Here is an 18675-nt window from a genome sequence, read left to right as displayed (position 1 = left end):
TAAGGGGCTTCTTCAGTGTTCCAAGCCTCCCAGAATGATGGAGGTGGGCAGGTCTGGGAAGGAGGAGAGAGGGGATGGGTTCATCCCCCAGGTTCCAGAATCTCCTTCCTTTTTAAGACTGAGTAATACTCCATTGGATGGAAAGGCCACATTTTGTTTATCTTTTCATCCATCAGTGGACACTTGAGTTATTCCCACTTCTTGGCTATTGTGAATAATACTGCTGTGAACATCGATGTACTGCTTTTTTTTTTTTTCTTTAATTATGTCATGAATATTTTCTTTGCTGATGTCTGGCTACAGCGGGCGTCAGGAAACAGAAGAGATTCCTTGAGAAGGCCAAGGAGGGTTTCCATTGTCTTGCCTCCAAGGTGTCTCCTCGTGCGATGCTGCCTCAGCAGGGACACAACATTTCCAAAGAAGCACAGAGTCAGAAAAGGCAATGTGATGAGCTCATGGCTCCAGAGTATGGCTTTGGCATGAGTCTGATGTGGGCCGAGGGAAGGGGAGTTCTGACTGTTGAGATGTTAGACTGAGTGTCTGCAAATGGATGATGACAGTGTCACTTAGCTAATATTGGCATTAAGCAAATGAACCCGTTGGCAATTGACATTAAACAATGAGACCGGTTTTGAAAAAATAGCCATTTGTGAAAGTGTAGTCAGCCAAACAGAGCATGATCAACTTCCCAAAGACATTTTGGTCCATGTGGAAAGGATGAATGAATAAGAGAGATGTGACCCTGAGAACATGGCAGGCGGGGGGCATAAGATCAGCCACCTTTGAGCAAGCACCCGCTGAGTGCCAGGAAGCATGCGGATTGCTTCTTAGACACAAAGTAACAAAGGGGAGAAAAGTTGGCCCCAGCAGTGGGTTGAAGGGTGACTCCCCAAAACACATGTCCATGTCCAAGTCCGTAGAAACCTGTGAATGTTGCCTTATTTGGAAAAAGGGTCGTTGCAGGTGTAATTAAATTAAGGATCTTAAAATGGTATCATTCTGGATTACCTGGATGGGTCCTAATCCACAGACAAGTGTCCTTATGAGAGACAGAGGAGGAGATACTGGCACATAAAGAAGAAGCTTGTGTGACCACTAGGACGACTGAGTCACCCAGATCATCCCTAGAGCCTGTGGAGGTGAGCATGGCCCTGTGACCCCTTGACTTGGGACTTCCGTCTCCAAAACGGTTAAAGGAGAAAGATCTGTTGTTTTAAGCCACCAAATTTGCAGTAATTATCGTGGCAGCCCCAGGATATCAATATAGCCCCTTGAAAATTAAGTCATTAAAATCTGCCAATGAAGGGTGAGTGATTAAATTGGGATTGTCTGTTGGTTTGCGATCACCCAGCACCTGGCCTGGGTGAGGGGGGACAGAAGGATGAAGGGTTAGTAAGAGGGGGAAGTTTGCAGAACAGAGTGGGAGGAACCTGCACGAGGTGGGTTGCAGAATCCTGAGGTTCTGCGGGAGACTGCCCATTTATTTGATTCCAATTTCATTTATCAGATTTCTAACTACATGTGACCCTTGAACAAAGTGGGTTTGAACAGTGTGGGTGGGTCCACTTATGTGTGGATTTTGTGTAGGACAGTCCTATAAATGTATTTTCTCTTCCTTATGATTTTCTTTCTTTTTTTTAAGTTTATTTATTTTTAAGAGAGATAGAGAAAGAGAGAGAGAGAGAGAGAGAGAGAGAGAGAGAGAGAGAGAGAGAAAATCCTAAGCAGGCTCGATGAGGGGCTCCATCTCATGAACCATGAGATCATGACCGGAGCTGAAATCAAAAGTCAGATGCTCAACCAACTGAGCCACCCAGGCACCCCACCCCTTATATTATTTTCTTAATGTTTTTTTCCTCCAGCTTACTTTATTGTAAGAATACAGTATATAATACATATAATATGTGTTGATCTATTGTTTATGTTATTGGTAAGACTTCCAGTCAGCAATAGGCTATTTGTGATTTAATTTGGGGGGATTCAAAAGTTATATGTGGATTTTTGACTGTGGGGCAAAAGAGTTGGTGCTCCTAATTCAACTATATTCAAATGTAATCGGTGGGGATGGGGAATATCAGTCTGGAGTCCAGCTCCTCTGTGTCCCAATGGGGAGAATGTCCCAGCCTTTATGGTTTGAAGAGGATGACCGACATTGCCAGTTGATCGCAGCATCTCTGTCCGGCTCACATACCCTTCCCGACATGGTACCTCAGCAACACTTCTGGTGAAGCAGAAGAGGAGAAAGTCCTGGCTGTCGTGAAGTTTACAGTCTAAGAAGGGACCAACGTGGTGAGGGGCCCCCAGGAAAACACACACAATTACACTAGTGGTAGGAGAGGGAGGTGGGACTAGGATATCTTGTCCTGGGGATGCTGAGGAGTTACAGTTGAGTTCTGGGAGGTAGGTAGTAGCTAGGGGAGGAAAGGCATGTGTAGGGGGTGCCTGAGTGGTTCAGTCGGTTAAGCATCTGACCCTTGATTTAGGTTCAGGTCATGATCTCATGGTTCGTGAGTTCGAAACCCATATCAGGCTCTGTGCTGATGGTGCAGATCCTGCTTAGAATTGTCTCTCACACTCTGTCTCTGCCCCTCCCTTATTTGTACGTGCACACACACACGCACACACACACGCGCACACACACACACACTGTCTCTCTCTCTCTCTCTCAAAATAAATAAATAAACTTAAAAAAAAAAAGAAAGAAAAGAAAGGCCAGTGTAGCTATAGCAGAGATGGGCTCTGACTCTGGAGAGCTGGAAGGACCAGACCATATGGCCTTGCAGGCCTTGTTGAGAACCGCTGACTTTGCAGAGAAAGAGAAAAGCAGCCCCTGGTGTCCAGGAGCTGGCCTGGTCCCTAGAGCTGGGCCCTGGTTTTGGTGGGACCCTCTCAGCCCAGGCCTGGTGTCCCATAGGCACCATGGAGCACCACCACCAGGCAAGATGACCCCGAGGCCGTGATGAAGTGTCACAGAACAAGGCCACTTCATAACCGTGTCTAAGCACAGACACAAGCAAGGTCGGGGTGCAAACTGCAAAACAGCAAATATCGTCTCTCGATTAAAATCAGCGACCACTGTTTCTTCACCTTGCTCTGGACTGCCCTCCCTGCAGACTGTCTGGACACACAATCCCTGACCTGCACCTGCTTCCCAACAACACCCAATCTATAGAGCAAAGTCCTGCTTCCTTGGACCATCCCCAAAGTCACCATGCAAGCCAAGCCCTCTGCCCTTTCTGACACCCTCCGCCTAGAGGGCCCTTGGTCGCCCTTGGTGTCTGGCCTCTCCCTGCTTCAGGGAGGTACTCACCTGTTTCTGGAGGTGTTCCCAGGAAGCCTGGAGTTGGGGAAAGGGTGATGTCCTCTCTTCCTCCCGCTCCTTATCTTGCTCAGGTTCTGATGCCCTCAGAGGGAAGGAGTGGGGGAGGGCAATCAAGAAGCTATTACTTGGCTGGTACTGTCATTGTCGTTTCACATGTGTTCCCCCTAGACCAGCTGGCTTTTTTTTTAATGTTTATTTTTGAGAGAGACAGAGATAGAGTATGAGCAGGGATGGGGCAGAGAGAGAGAGGGAGACAGGGTCCAAGCTCCGAGCTGTCAGCACAGAGTCTGATGCGGGGCTCGAACTCACAAACTGTGAGATCATGACCTGAGCTGAGTTGGGAGCTTAACCAACTGAGCCACCCAGGTGCCCCACTAGCTGGCTTTTTAAAAAGAGCTGTCTTTCCTGAGCACTGTCTGAGGTCTCCAGGGAACCCTACCCTTACACTCTCTGGGATAGGCTCTGCTGAGTGCCTTTGGCCTCAGTGAATGCATTTCCGTAAGGCCCAGCATGCCCAGCCTCTCTCTTGCTGGGCCCCTCGGCAGTTATCCATCACATATGGTCCATGGTGCTTAACCTTTGGACAGACTTTAGGGGTACGGTCTTGCCTCACCCTCACTCTACCATCAGAGCAGTGTGCCAGCCCAGTGTATGTCTCCTATCATCCAGGGGGGTGTCTGTCCATTGTGTGCCCTATGCTGCAGGGGAAAATATGAAGGTTACAAGAGGTCCTCTCTGTGCCCTGCTTGTGAGATTTGAGGGGAAGGGGGAACACCCTCAATTCTTCTTCCCCTCTGGAGGGTAGAGAGGGGACTCCCAGGATAGCAATGGCTCTTTCTAAAACTTGGCTTCTCACCTCCTTGGTGCTTCTCATATCCTTGGTGCTTCTGACCCTCAGTGTGGGTGAGGAGTCTAGATGCCTTTATGGTTTCCTCCGGAATGTGAAATTGATGGTCTTGATGTTTCCTAGGAAACTTGTATAATATTCAGATGGACCCACTGTCCCCATTTTCTGCCCCCACCCCTGCGAGGTACCCTGCCCAGGAATGAATGAGTGGCCGTCTTGTATATCCTCATCCTGGGGTAGCTGCTGATGCTGGCGGTTCTCCCAAAGACCAGGTTGTTTGCATCTGTCCCATATCCCTTGGCCCCGAGGCCTGTGGCCATCAGCACGGAGTGGAGCTCCAGAGCCAGTGTTGGTGGTGGGACCCGGCCGACAGAGGAACCGAGGTACCAGACCACTTCCCCTCATGACAAGAGGCTGTGACAGCCACCAATACACCCGGAGCCTGTGTCAGCCCCTGTGCGAGTTGAGTGGACCCCGGCCGTCCTCCTGAAAAGCGTGACCATTTAGTCTGAGGGGACTGTGGTGTCCCGACCCCCAGCAGTGGCTCTGAAGGCTTCCAGCTGCTCGGCCGTCCTCTCCGCTCCACAGGGGAAGCCGTGCCAAGGCCCAGCTGTGGCCAGTCTGCAGTTCCCAATGCCATCCACTTAGAAAGGGTCTTGGCACAGCCAGGGGCCGGCGTGATGGGGAGAAAGAGCCCAGGTTTCTTTTTAGGAAGTCCCAGCCAAATTAGGCTTGTTGAAACACTTCACGGAGCCCCAAGAGAAAGACCCTTTGCTTCCAGCTCTGAATGTAGGATTTTCGTTCTCATGTGGATTCTCTTCCAGTGGAATTTGGAGAGAGGCCTGGACTTGGAGGCTGCCCCTTGCTGTGTGATCGCAGGCAAGTCCCCCGACCTCTGTGAGCTTCGGTTTTCTTGCTTGCACAATAGGCCACAGGAAGCTCATGGATGGTGAGCGGTTTCTAGACGCCAGGCACCATATCAGGGGCCCTCTTACCTCATGAGTAACACGGTTGCTTCATAGGTGGTGACTGCATCAGGGGCCTCCGGCCGGCCCCATGGGTGACTTACTCTTTTTCTTCTGAGGCAAGGTCCCCAGCCTCTTAGCTGCAGAGATTGTGCCTTCTGAGGCTGGCACTCAGCCCTGTGACTGCCACACGGAAGGTTCCTGACTAGATGTTGCATGGACGGACGGGTGCTCCCCGGGAGGGAGCTTTCACACATAACGTTAGGTTTTCAAGAACTCATGAATCAACGAGAGAAAATATGTAGCATTTTACTGAACACCTTCTTGGCCCAAAGATTTACATTTTCTTATCCGAGTTTTACAGGAGTCCTGTGAGGGGGTGTTTCCCGTTTTCTGGGTGAAGAAATTGAGAAAGCTCAGGCTTGGTCAAGATTAGTCAGTACATAAGAGGGAGGGGCAGGATTTGGACGGAGTCTGACCCCTCAGACTGTGCCCTGTGCATTCCACGAGGCTGCCAACAGATAGACATCTGGCAGATCACGGTTGTCACAGTAGAATCATGGTCTAGCAGGGAAATAATGAACTCCAGACCCAAGTGTGAAGGAGGTGCCAGCGGAAAGCCTATGCCCCCCACAGGCTGTGGGGATAAAGGACTGGGATCGGGGCCTTCCCAAGGAGTGCCTGGAGACTTCTCCACGCTGATTGTCTTGGCCCCAACCTGAGGCCAGCCCGGGCAGCAGTGAGGGGAGGCTGGGCCTTGGTCTGCCACCCCTTAACCCCTTGACCCTCTAGATGCTGCATTGCAAAAACCACATTACTCTGTTTTGACTTCCTCTTGGGTTCCCAGAAGGTTTATTTACAGACGTGAGATTGCCTCACAACTTATGGGTTTTTTTTTTTTTTTTTTTACTATGGTAAAATACACATAACACAAAACTTACCTTTTTAACCATTTAAGTTAAAAAAGTGTACAATTCTGTGGCATAGAGGTGGAATCATACAGTATTTGTCCTTTCCTGATTGGCATATTTCACTCAGCATGAGGTCCTATAGGTTCACCCATATCCCAGCAAGTGTCGGAATTTTTCTTCTTTAAGGCCGAATAATATTCCACTGTATGTTTATTGAAAAATGTTTTTAATGTTTTTTTATTTTTTTTTTTTTTTGAGAGAGAGAGAGTGCAAGTGGGGGAGGGGCAGAGAGAGAGGGAGACACACAGAATCCGAAGCAGGCTCCAGGCTCTGAGCCTGAGCTGCCAGATCATGACCTGAGCTGAAATTGGATGCTTAAACAACTGAGCCACCCAGGCGCCCCTCCACTGCATGTGTATATCGTATTTTGTGTATCTATTCATCTGTTGATGGACACTTGGGCTGGTCCCACCTTTTAACTATTGTGAATAATGCTGCAATAAACAGGGTTGCACAAATACCTGTTTGAGTTCCTGCTTTTGGCTCTTTGGGCCTATACCTAGAAGTGGAATTTCTGGATCTCACAGTAATTCTATGTTTAATTTTTTGAGGAAATGCTATAGCGTTTCCATAGCGGCTGTGAAATTTTACATTCTCCCCAACAGTGCATGGGGTTCCCTTTCCTCCACATTCTTGCCAACACTTGCTATTTTAAGTTTGTTTGTGTACTTTATTTATTCTTAAAACTTTATTTTGAGAGCAAGAGCGGGGTAGGGGCAGAGAGAGAGAGAGAGAGAGAGGGAGAGAGAGAGAATCCCAAGCAGGCTCTGCACTGTCAGTACAGAGCCCTATGTAGGGCTCAAACTCACGAACTGTGAGATCATGACCTGAGCCAAGATCAAGAGTCAGACGCTTAAAGGACTGAACCACCCACATGCCCCTGTTTGTGTGCTTTTGCAAGAGCTACCCTGATGGTGTGGTTTGTGCCTCTTAACTTTTTAGAACCCTCATATCCAATTAAAAAATTCTAGGGATGCCTGGGTAGCCTGGTTGGTTAAGTGTCCAACTTTGGCTCAGATCATGATCTCGTGCCTTGTGAGTTTGAGCCTCACATCAGGCTCTCAGCTGTCAGCACAGAGCCCGCTTCACAGACTGTCTCCCCCTCTCTCTCTGCCCCTCCCTAGCTGGTTGTCTCTCTGTCTCTGTTTCTCAAAAATAAACATTAAATAAATAAATAAATAAATATTCTATTTCTCCTATTTTACCTGACTCATCATTATTATTTTTTTTAGTACACATGCAGTGTCTTAACATATTCTTTAGGAAACAAATACGCAGAAATGGACCAGTTGGGTCCAAGGGCACGTGGATTTGAATGTTTGGTGGCTATTGTCAAATTGCTCTGCACGGCGGCTGCTCTTACCTACTTTTCTGCTAGCAGCATCCGAAAGGTAAGCTTTCCTCACAACCTCACCAACATTTGATATTATGAATCTTTTAAAAACTTGACAATCAGCTGGGCACAAAGAGGTGCCCAAGCGGCTAGAGTTCCAAGATCTCCTCATTTGGTCTCTTGGATCCCTGCGGTCCGTCCTTGACAAGGGCAGGATGCAGCAAGGTCGAGTTGCACCAGCTCCCCTCCCCTCTGCCTGGTTGCCCGGTCTCCTGGTCTCACTCAGTCCTGCATGTGGGTCCCCAGGAGCTGTCCCCAGATCCTCCCTCAGACTGGATCTCAGTGGAAAGACAAACCCAGTGGTGTATGGAGAAGGCAGGGTGAGGAGGGCAGGGCAGCCCCGTGAGAGGGTATGGGGAGCCTGGGGCCATGGCCAGGAGTTAAGAGGTTTGTCTCAGCAAAAACACTCAGGATGTAATGAGTGGAAGGAACCTCCAGCCGGGCTATGCTGACTTGATTTCTTTTGAAACCAGAGAGGCTGGAATTCTGCCATAATTATCTCTCTTACTCACCAAGAAGTCTGGAGTCCTGTCCCACGCAGCTGGATTAGTGCCATTTTTTGGTCTGATGCGACAATTAGTTGAATGTATGTGACAACATGAGCTCATGACAAATGACCCCTCCACCTTGAGATGTCTAAGTTTTCCGAGAAGGGAAATTGCGGCAACTGAATCAGATCATGGACAAGGAACTCAATCTTTTACTTTAATTCAGGCATCAACGTTGCTGACTGAGCAGAGGGGACAGATACCCGCAGGAAGCATTGGTCCTGGGCGGGAGCTGCACACGGGTGTCTGGGAATCTGCAAGGGTTTCCGTTGGAATGTGTCCACTCTCTGCCTGGATCTGCCCCTTCGGGCCGTCTGCAAGCCGTGCTGTGTCCTGGAGCAGAATTTTAAAAAGCTGATTTGGTTCAGGCTTTTAAAAAATCAAAACAAAACAAACACCCAACTGGGGTGAACCACAACTTTTTCCCAGGGAGCGAGCAAGCCCCTCGGCCAGGTTGCCCCTGGTGACGACACATTTTGGGTTAGCTGCTCCGCTGGGTCTTTGTTTCCCTCATGCACAACAACCGGGCTGGGAGAAGGTCAGGTCGTTTTCCGGCTGCATGTTCTGGGAAGCCAAACCCATACCTTGGGGCCCCTCTCCTGTCCCGGAGCCCCCTGGTGGGTATCACAGCAGGGAGAATAAAGGTCTCTGTGGTGCTGGTTTCCCAAGGCCACTTGCCTGGGAGCAGATACCTGATGGCTAATGAAGGTGGCTGTTGACCACCACGGGGCCCTGACTGCTGTGGACAAACCTGGGTCCCCGGAGCACTCGTCCAGGCTTCCCAGCCCTCTGCCCAGCCCCATCTCTGCAGCCACAGGGACCTGACACCCTTTTTCTGCTCCTGAAAATCCCCACTCATCTGTCTACTCCCAAGCAGTGAGAGTGGCTGATGGAGAGGAGGGCGGAGCTCAGGCCAACAACAAGGGGCGAAGGCCCGTTCCCTCTCTCAGTTGACCATCCATAGTGGTAGGGGTTTGCTTGCCTCTCGTGAGGACTTCGTTGCTGCAGTAACCCATGACTTGAGCCTCCGTCCATCCATCAGGCTCAGAAACACTGAGCACAGCCTGGCAAATGGAGCCCTGGAGCTCACGGTGTGAACGGCCAGTTCTCAGCCACCAGTGCCTTCCACAGGCCTGGGAGCAGGCAGGCCAGCTTTGCCCAGCAGGACCCACTGACTCTGGTTCCCTGGGCCAGGGGCCACAGGGTCTTATGGTTAAACTGCCCCCTAGGAGACAGCTCCCAGCCCAGAGCCCAGGTCATTAGTGGCTTGAGACGAGGAGGGGCAGCTGTCCAAGGGACCTGTGGCCTCTTAGGTCCCTGCAGCATTTGAGAAAGGGAAAAGGACAGGAGGGTGGATTGGCACAGCTTTTCAGAACCCCACTCGGTCCAGTTTCTGTCAGAAATAATCAGCCATACCCAAACTTCGTAGTGTACAACTATCTTCCAATGCTCATGGTTCTGTGGGTGTGGAATTTGGACAGGGCATAGGAGGCTGGCTCGCCTCTGCCCTGTGGTGTCTGGCAACAGCAGAAGGGTGACCAAATGGCTGCAATCATCTGAAGGCTCCTTCCCTCATGTTTCCTTCACATGGTGCTGGCTGCTGGCTGGGACTGCAGCTGGGGCTATAGGTAAGGGCACCTCCATGGGGCACCTCCATGTGGCTTGAGCTTCCTCACAGCATGGCAGCCTCATCATAGTCACACTTATTTATTACCTGGGGGCTCAGGACTCCAGGGGTGAGTGTCCAGATTCATTGCCTTTTCTGACTGAGCTTTCAAAGTCACACGGCATCATTTCCATGGTATTCCTTTGGTTATAAACAAGTCGCAAGCCCTCCAGATTCAAGGGAGGGGGTCCAGACACCCCTCCTCCCCCTTTGATGGGAGGAACATCAAGGCCAGTTGTAGTAAAGCACACGGGGTGGGGGATGCTGTTGTGGCCATCTTTGGAAAACACGGCAGAATGCACCACTCATCGGGTTTCCTCAGCCTGCACAGCTGGCCTTGACCAGGCCTCTCTCATGTTTTCTTTCCCTCTTGGCCAGTGGTGGGGCAGGTCCTCAACAGGCCCATTAGTGAGCTGGGCCACACAGTGTGGGGGATGTCCCGCACCTCTGCCTTCTGACTGCCTGGGCTCACCCGCCTCCCTCTGTATCTGTGGCTGTCCGTGTGGCTTTGGGTCTTGTGTTTCTTGGCTCTTAACCTGCAAGTCGGGAATGAGGGGAGCCAGGCAGAGCCTCACCCTGGAGCCAAGCGGCCTGGGGCCCCACAAGCCCCCACAGTGGTCCAGGGGTTCCTCCGTGGATGGCTGCCCCTCGGTGGCTATGGTTCAGGGGTCTTGGGACAGAACCCTTGAGGTGCCCTTTCCTTTTATGTAAAGGTTGGTTTTTTGTGGATGACAGTGTCTGTGGGGCTGAGACAGAGTGAACTCCAGTGGTGCCTCTTGCTGCCTTTGGTGACTCAGGAGAGGAGGACCCTGAAAGGATTAGTGGGTGAATTAGCTGGGAGAATTGAGGGACCTTTGTAGTTCCAGAAGCTGCTTTTTCCAGAGACTCTCACAGGAATAATTTTCTCTGGAAAATTATTATTATCAGAGAAAAATTTAAAAAATTTATTAAATTTAAAAAATTAAAAAATTATTATCAGAGAAAATAATTTCTCTGGATTTTCCAGACCTCCCTCCACTCTTTTGCCTGCTCCCACTGACCTGAGCGACCTCCCACTGCTGCTGACCCTCAGACTTGAGCGATCCCAGAGCGGACGCAGGGCCCCACTCAGCCTGCATCTGGTCGTTTGGCAACAGGCACACACACACACACACCCACACACTGCACATACGTGCACACATGTGCGTATCCACCGCATATTACGTCACACACTGTGTGCACATGCCTGCATACCTCATGCCACACACTACACACACCCACACCACATGTATACCACACACAGCACCACACATGCACACACACTCGCCCATGTACACGCCATACTCACACACGTACACACACCACACATTCACGTGCACAGACACCATGCGTGCCACACACTTACACACACCCACCACACCATACACACCGCGCGTGCATGCACACACACATACCGCACACATGTACACCATACACTCCCACACGTGGGGACTCACACTACATATCTCATACGCACCCACCCCCTCCATATGCACGTGCACATGTACACATAAGCACACATACACGCAGAGAAGAGACTCTTCGCAAGCCTGTGGCATATGCAGGAAAGCCAAGTCACATTCTTAAAACGTTCTAATACGCAGAGAATGCAAGATGTCGATTAGAAAGTTCCAAGAAGTGGAGAAAATGGGCCACGCCTCTCCTCCAGCCGGGGCTCCTTTGGGCCTCTGCCCGCCCCAGCAGCTTGCTTGAGTGTCTGTATTTACCGACGTCCACACACAGCCGCAGGGTTCCTTCTTCCTCAGATGGGCTCATACTTGGGAATACTTGGTAAAGTAAACTCATCAAGCCCACAAACCCTCCTCAGAGGGCCAGGAGCCCAGAGGCATCCATTTCTCAGCAGGCGCTGTCGAGGCGGGGAGCGCAGGGGCTGGGCCTCCTGGACCAGGGCGCCCCCTGGCCGCGGGTGACGGAACTGCTGGCAGTGAGTCTGGTGAACTTGGCAGGGGGAGGTTGTAGCTGTGAGGAATGGGGGGTGCAGAGGCTGCATCAACTCCCTTCCTCCCCTGGGCTCCAAGGAGGGAGAAGAGCTCTCATGTTTTGGAAAACATCGTATCCTCTGGCTGAGCACCCAGCAGCTGGCCACCATGGTCTGCCCAGTTCTTTCTCTGAGGAAGAGGGTGGGACCCAGCCCCTGGCCTTACCCCAGGTGTTACTGGTACCATCTGGGGGCTACTCACAACTGGGGCAGACTGGCTTTCAGAGAGGGGCCACATCCAGAAGTGTCACACATGCTGGGGTGTGGAGGACGCCTCAGCACCCCAACCTCTACATTGCCCTGGACCAGGGTCCACCTGCCCACCTGTCTCCCTTTAACTCGTAGGTCCTCTGGGCCTGGTCCCTGACTTCCATGCTATCCCTGCTGGGGACCGGGAGGGGACAATGACGGTAATGTTCAGGCGTGGTTTTGTGCACAGCCCTGGTCTCTGTGACAGGGATAGCCGTGTGCAGGGGCAGAAGAGGAGCATACCCATGTGGCTTTGGGTCTTGTGTTTTTTGGCTCTTAGCCTGCAACTCTGGAATGAGTTAACCTGCAACTCTTAAATTGCATCTAGGTCAGCTCTCCTCCCTGGTTTGAGCAGACGTGGACAGCAGGAGATGGCTCTCCCACCAGGGGCTGACACAGCCCAGAGCCCCGATTGTGCCAGCGTGCTCCCACGTGTGTGTGTGTGCATGCACGCGCGCATGTGTATGGGTGACGTGTGTCTTCAGCTCTGGTCTGTGGATGTCACCCAAGAAGTGTCAACAGGAAAGGGTCAGAGGCCTCCTGCAGGCATCTGACACAGGCACTGGGAATCAGGGTGGGGACCCCTGGCCCTCCAGAGGTGTTGTGCCCTCAGGGGTTTGACTCTCATGTCGTCCTCTCTATAGTCAAAGGTCGACCTGTGAACATATCCTCACAACCAATTGTTCCAGGCCTGTGTGGGCCCTCAAAACCTGGCCACCGTCCCAGACACACACACACACACACACACACACACACACGCTGCTGGGCACACTGCTGGGTCAGAGGCTTTCACTTTCACTTTCACTGACTATTGTGTGCCTGGAGCTGTCATGAAGTCACCCTTGTATTCTGTGACTGAAGAAACGGGAGTCACAAAGCTGAGAAACCCTCCTGGGCCTTTCAGGGCAATCGGCAGAGGCAGGATTTGAACCTGGGTCTCTCCGTGTCTCCAAACCCCTCCCTGGTCACCACACTGGGGAATGGGCACTCCCTTAGTCCTCGAGGAAAGTTCGGGGTGAAAGCTCTGGGGCATTTGGCCTTTGGGGGTTTAGAGAGGCCGATGACAGGACCAGGCAGAGACCTCCAGCCACCCCTTCCCTCTGCTCGGGGTCTTGGGCTTTTCTGTTCTGAGGACACACCCGGCCTCCTCACGTGGGGGCTGAGTGGTTTACTGCACACTCACCATGGGTTCTTTGTTACTTTGTCACCTAGGAGGCGGGTGGGACAGAGTAGAGGAGGTCCCAGGAGAGAGGGGGCTGCTGTGGGGCTGCCAGGAGGTGGTAGGTGGAGACGAGGCCTAGTTTCCGGACTCCCACCCCAGCCGATGCTTTACCACATTGCACCGTTCATTGTGACCCTGCTCACTCAATGCCCACTGCTGGACACAGCAGCGAATGAAAGGGAAACCTCGAGTGGGCGGCTTCAAGGACAGGAGTTTGGGGGATGGGAGGCCCAGGGGCTGGAAGGGGTCCAGAGATCACCAGTGGCCCTGGGTCCCCACCCAGCAGGCTTCTGTGGAAGGATGTCTCCCTCACTGACGAGTCAGGCTGAGCTCCAGCCCGTTCTCTTTCCCACTGAAGGCCACGGCCACCTAGTGTACTTTAGATCCAGTTTAGACCATTTTGATAAATAAAATCCAGGTAAAATGTGATTCAGTTTCCCTTGTCAAGCTGCACTTGGTTGGAGGCCTCAGTGACCTGGCCCAGCTATTTGAGAGGTGGAGGGGGCTTCTAGTTCCCGTGTGTGGAGTATGTCCTCTGCCGCAGCTTCTACCCCACCCGTCCCCCCTCCCCACTCCCTCATCCCCACCACTGCTCCGAGAGCAGGGTTGACACAGGCTGGCCTTGGCTGGACTTGAAGACAGGCATCCTTTCCTGGCTGGTGGTAAAGATGTCACTTGCCCTGCGCCACTCACAGTATGTCTGGGAGGCCACCTGAGGAGGAAGTGAAGAAGGTGGCTCCCAGTCCCTGTTCAGTGGAGGCCAGGCCACCAGCCAGAGCTGTTTAGAAGCTTCCTGTGGGACTGGTGTGTACCTGGAGGGGAGGAGAGGGCAGGACGCAGCTGTCCAGGGCCCACAGAGAGCCGCCTCCTGCAGGTTCAAAACGTGCCCTGCCCTCCACACCTGTGTTATTTTCTTTCCAACTTTACTGGAGTATTATTGGCAAATAAAAATTGTGTATATTTAAGGTGTACAACGTGACGTTTTGATACATGTGTACATTGTGAAACGAATACCATAATCAAGCTAATTGACATGCCCATCACCTCAGAGTTACCACTTTTTTTGTGTGGTGAAAGCACTTAAGATTTACTCTTGTAGCAAACTGCAAGCATAGAATATACAGTAAAACTTTGGATTGCAAGTAACTTGTTCTGTGAGTGTTCTGCAAGATGAGGAAACATTTCTAATCAATTTTAACTTGATAAGCAAGCGATGTCTTGCAATACGAGTAGTATGTGATGCCGAATGTCACATGATCACAACTGAGCCAATGGTTCTATTCTCGCTCTCTCTCTCTGCTGGATTTTGGGTAATCATTTCCCATGTCCGGATGCTTGATCTCAGGCTGCGGTGATTGGCAGAAATCAGTGATCATTCAAAACGTTGGAAGGTGCCCACAATTGGCACTAGTGTATTTTTTGTCACTTCAAAGCCCCTATGGACAGTCCTTTGCTTTTCCAGACAAGAGTAAGCTTAGGAATGCTTTGCTTCATTCTAGGTCATTGGATACGTTCCTTGTTAAAGTTGCATGAACAGAAAAACATTGCATTGAGCCAATAGATAGCAGTGATAATTCTGTTATTGATGGTAAAAATCGTTCTATATAATAACCCTCCTCTTATCTCCCTCACACCATCCTGGAAGGTTTTTTAAAGGTGAGTGCAAGTTAATTTGTTTATTTCTTTATATTTTATATTTTCTTTATTATTTTGTATTTTATTCCAGTATTGCAATCATTTTTATATGAATATTTTTGGGTTGTAGAATGACACATCTGAGTTTCCATTATTTCTTGTGGGAAAATTCACTTTGATATACAAGTGCTTTGGATTACAAGCATGTTTCCAGAACGCATTATGCTTGCAAACCAAGGTTTTACTGTATTGCTATTAACTACAGTTACAATGTTGTACACTAGGTCTCCAGAACTTATTACTGAAAGTTTGTACCATGTGACCAACATCTCCCCTTTTCCCGTTTGCCCCAACTCCTGGTAATTACCATTCCACTCTGTTACTGACTTTGACTTTTCCAGATTCCACATGCGATACCATGCGGTATTTGTCTTTCAGCTTCTGGCTTATGTCACCCTTGCCTAATGTCCTCCAGGTTCATCCACAGTGTTGCAAATGCCAGGATTTCCTTCTTCTTAAAGACTAATATTCCGTTGTATATATGCATACACACCACGTTTTCTTTATCCATTCATCTGTTGATAGACACTTAGGTTGTTTCCATCTAGGCTACTGTGAATAATGCCACAATCAACATGCAATAGCACGCATGGGGAGATCTCCATACTGTTTTCCATTATAGCTGTAACAATTGAAATGTCCAGAAGTGTACAAGGTTCCCTCTTCTCACATTCTCACCAATATTTTTTATTTTTTGACTTTTTTATAATGACCAGCTTAACAGATGTGAGGTGATATCTCATTATTATTTTGATTTGTATTTCCTCATGATTAATAACATTGAGCATCTTTTCATATACCTGTTGGCCATTTGTATGGCTTCTTTACAAAAATGTCTGTTCAGGTTTTTTGCCCATTTTTAAAGCAAGTCGTTTGGTTTGTTTTTGTTATTATTATTATTAATTATTATTATTGTTGTTGTTATTATTTTGCTATTGAGCTTTACAATTTCCTTAGATATATTTTGGATATTAACGTGTTGTTGGATATATGGACTGCAAATATTTTCTTCCATTCCGTAGATTGCCTTTTCACTTTGTTATTGCTTCTTTTCCTGTGAAGAAATTTTTACTTTGATGTAGTCTCACTTGTTTGTGTTTGCTTTTGTTGCCTGTGCCTTTGATGTCAAATCCAAGAAATCATTGCCAAGACTAATGTCAAGGAGATTTTTCCTTATGTTTTCTTCTAGAAGTTTTATTGTTTCAGGTCTAACATTGAAGTCTAAATCCATTTTGACTTGATTTTTGTGTAGGGTGTAAGACAACGGTCTAATTTCATTCTTTGTGTGTGGATATTCAATTTTCCCAACATCAATTACTGAAGAGAGATGATGCTTTCCCCATTCTGTTTTATACTTGGTGCCTTTTTTGAAGACCAGTTGGCCATATATGGATGGGTTTATTTCTGGGCTTTTGATTGTATCCCATTGGTCCATCTGTCTGTTTTCATGCCAGTACCATACTGTTTCAATTATTACAGTTTTGTAATATAGTTTGATATCAGGAGGTCTGATATCAGGAAGATGTCTCCAGTTTTGTTCTTCTTGCTCAAGATTGCTTTGGCTATTTGGGATTTTTTTGTGGTTCCATACAAATTTAGGATTGTTTTTTCTTTTTTTCTTTTTTTTTTTTTTCAACGTTTATTTATTTTTGGGACAGAGAGAGACAGAGCATGAACGGGGGAGGGGCAGAGAGAGAGGGAGACACAGAATCGGAAACAGGCTCCAGGCTCTGAGCCATCAGCCCAGAGCCCGACGCGGGGCTCGAACTCACGGACCGCGAGATCGTGACCTGGCTGAAGTCGGACGCTTAACCGACTGCACCACCCAGGCGCCCCAGGATTGTTTTTTCTATTTCTTTGAAAAATTCCATTTGAATTTTGATAAGGATTACATTGATTACATAGATCACTTCATATAGTATTTACAATATTAATTTTTCTATGAACACAGTGTATCTTTCCATTTATTCATATCTTCAATTTCTTTCACCTATGTTTATAGTTTTCAGTGTACAGAAGATATTTCCCCTCTTTGCTTAAATTTACTCCTAGGTATTTTATTATTATTATTTTTTAATGCTATTGTAAATAATATCGTTTTCTTAATTCCTTTTTTTGGAGAGTTCATTTTTAGTGTATAGGAACACAACTGATATTTGCATGCTGATTTTGTATCCTAAAATTTTACTGAATTTGATGTTAGCTGTGGGCTTGTCATATATGATCTTTATTATGTTGTGGTACATTCTTTACATATCTAATTTGTTGAGAATATATTTTTTTATCATGAAACAATGTTCAATTTTGTCAAATGCATCTATTGAAATGATCATGTGAATTTGTCCTTCATATGTCCATTGGACATATGCAATATGCAATATGTCCATTGCATATGTTGATACACCCTTACATCCCAGGGATAAATCCCATTCAGTGTGGTGTATGGTCACTTTAATGTGTTTTTAAATTTGGTTGTTGTATTTTGTTGGAGATTTTTGCATCTATGTTTATCAGAGATAGTGATCTGTAATTTTGTTTTCTTGTAGTGTCCTTGTCTGACTTTGGTATAGGGTCATGCTGGCTTCATAAAATGAGTTTGGAAGTGCTCTCTTCTGAATGTTTTGGAAGAATTTGATAAGGATTGATATTAATTCTTCTTTACATGTTTGGTAGAATTCACTAGTGAGGCCATCTTGTCATGGTCTTTTCTTTGTTGGGATATTTTTGATTACTGATTGAATCTCTACCCTTATTTATCTGTTTAGATTTTCTATTTCTTCTTGATTCAATCTTGGTAGATTGTATGTTTCTAGGAATTTATCCATTTCTTCTAGGTTATTCTATTTGTTGGGGTACAATTGTTCATAGTAGGCTCTCATGGCCCTTTGTATTTCTGTGGTATCAGTTGTATGTAATCTGTATCCCCTTTGTTTCTAAGTTTATGTGTTTGAGTATTTTGTTTCTTAGTCTAGCTAATCACTTGCAAATTTTGTTTGTTTTTTCAAAAAGCGAGCTCACTTTCACTGATGTTTTCTACTGTTTTTCTAGTCTCTGTTTCATTTATTTCTGTTCTGATCTTTGTTATTTCCTTCCTTATGCTAACTTTATTTTTTAGTTTATTCCCTTTCTAGTTCCTTGAGGTATAAAGTTACATTGTTTACTTAAAATCTTTTCTTACCTTCTTACTGCAGGCATTATCTTTGTAAACTTCCCCCTTAGATTTGCTTTTGCTGCCTCCCATAAGTTTTGGTATGTAGTGTTTCCATTTTTGTTTGTTTCAAGATAGTCTTTGATTTCTCTTTCAATTTTTTTTTGATCCAATGGTTGTTTAAGTGTGTGTTGCTTAATTTCCACATATTTGTGATTTCTCCAGTTTTTTTCCTCTTATTAATGTTAGTTTCTTACCATTGTGGTCAGAAGAGATGCTGATATGATTTCAATCTTTTCAAATTTGTTATGACTTGTTTTGTGACCTAACGTATGATCTATCTTGGAGAATGTTGAGAAGAATGTGAAATCTGTTGCTGTTGGATGAAATGTTCTGCATATGTCTGTTAGGTCCATTTAGTCTCAACTGTAGTTCAAGTTCAGTGCTTCCTTAATGTCTTCTGTCTGGGTAATCTATCCATTGTTGAAAATGGGATAATGAAATCCCCTACTATTATTGTATAGTTATCCATTTCTCCTTTCAAAATGTTAATATTTACTATATATATTTACTATATATATTTTGTGCTCTGATATTGCATGCATATATTTTTACAATTATTATATTCTCTT

At 47.5% G+C, this 18675-nt stretch overlaps 1 long non-coding RNA gene across 2 annotated transcripts; it reads right to left on the bottom strand.

The window, feature by feature from the left end:
• Nucleotides 1-244: 244 nt before the first annotated feature.
• Nucleotides 245-5477, bottom strand: LOC115515579. 2 transcript variants are annotated; one of them, XR_003969339.1, is made up of 3 exons: nucleotides 4179-5477; nucleotides 3311-3499; nucleotides 245-540 (listed from the first exon to the last, which is right to left on the bottom strand). It is a non-coding gene; the product is annotated as an uncharacterized LOC115515579 (long non-coding RNA). The 2 variants fall into 2 exon arrangements; XR_003969338.1 differs by lacking the exon at nucleotides 4179-5477 and having other exon boundaries at nucleotides 3311-3569.
• Between the last annotated feature and the right edge of the window lie 13198 nt (nucleotides 5478-18675).

Source organism: Lynx canadensis, chromosome B3 (genome assembly GCF_007474595.2).
Source record: "Lynx canadensis isolate LIC74 chromosome B3, mLynCan4.pri.v2, whole genome shotgun sequence".
In the NCBI taxonomy this organism is placed as follows: Eukaryota; Metazoa; Chordata; class Mammalia; order Carnivora; family Felidae; genus Lynx; species Lynx canadensis.
This window is presented reverse-complemented; position numbering and strand designations above follow the sequence as displayed.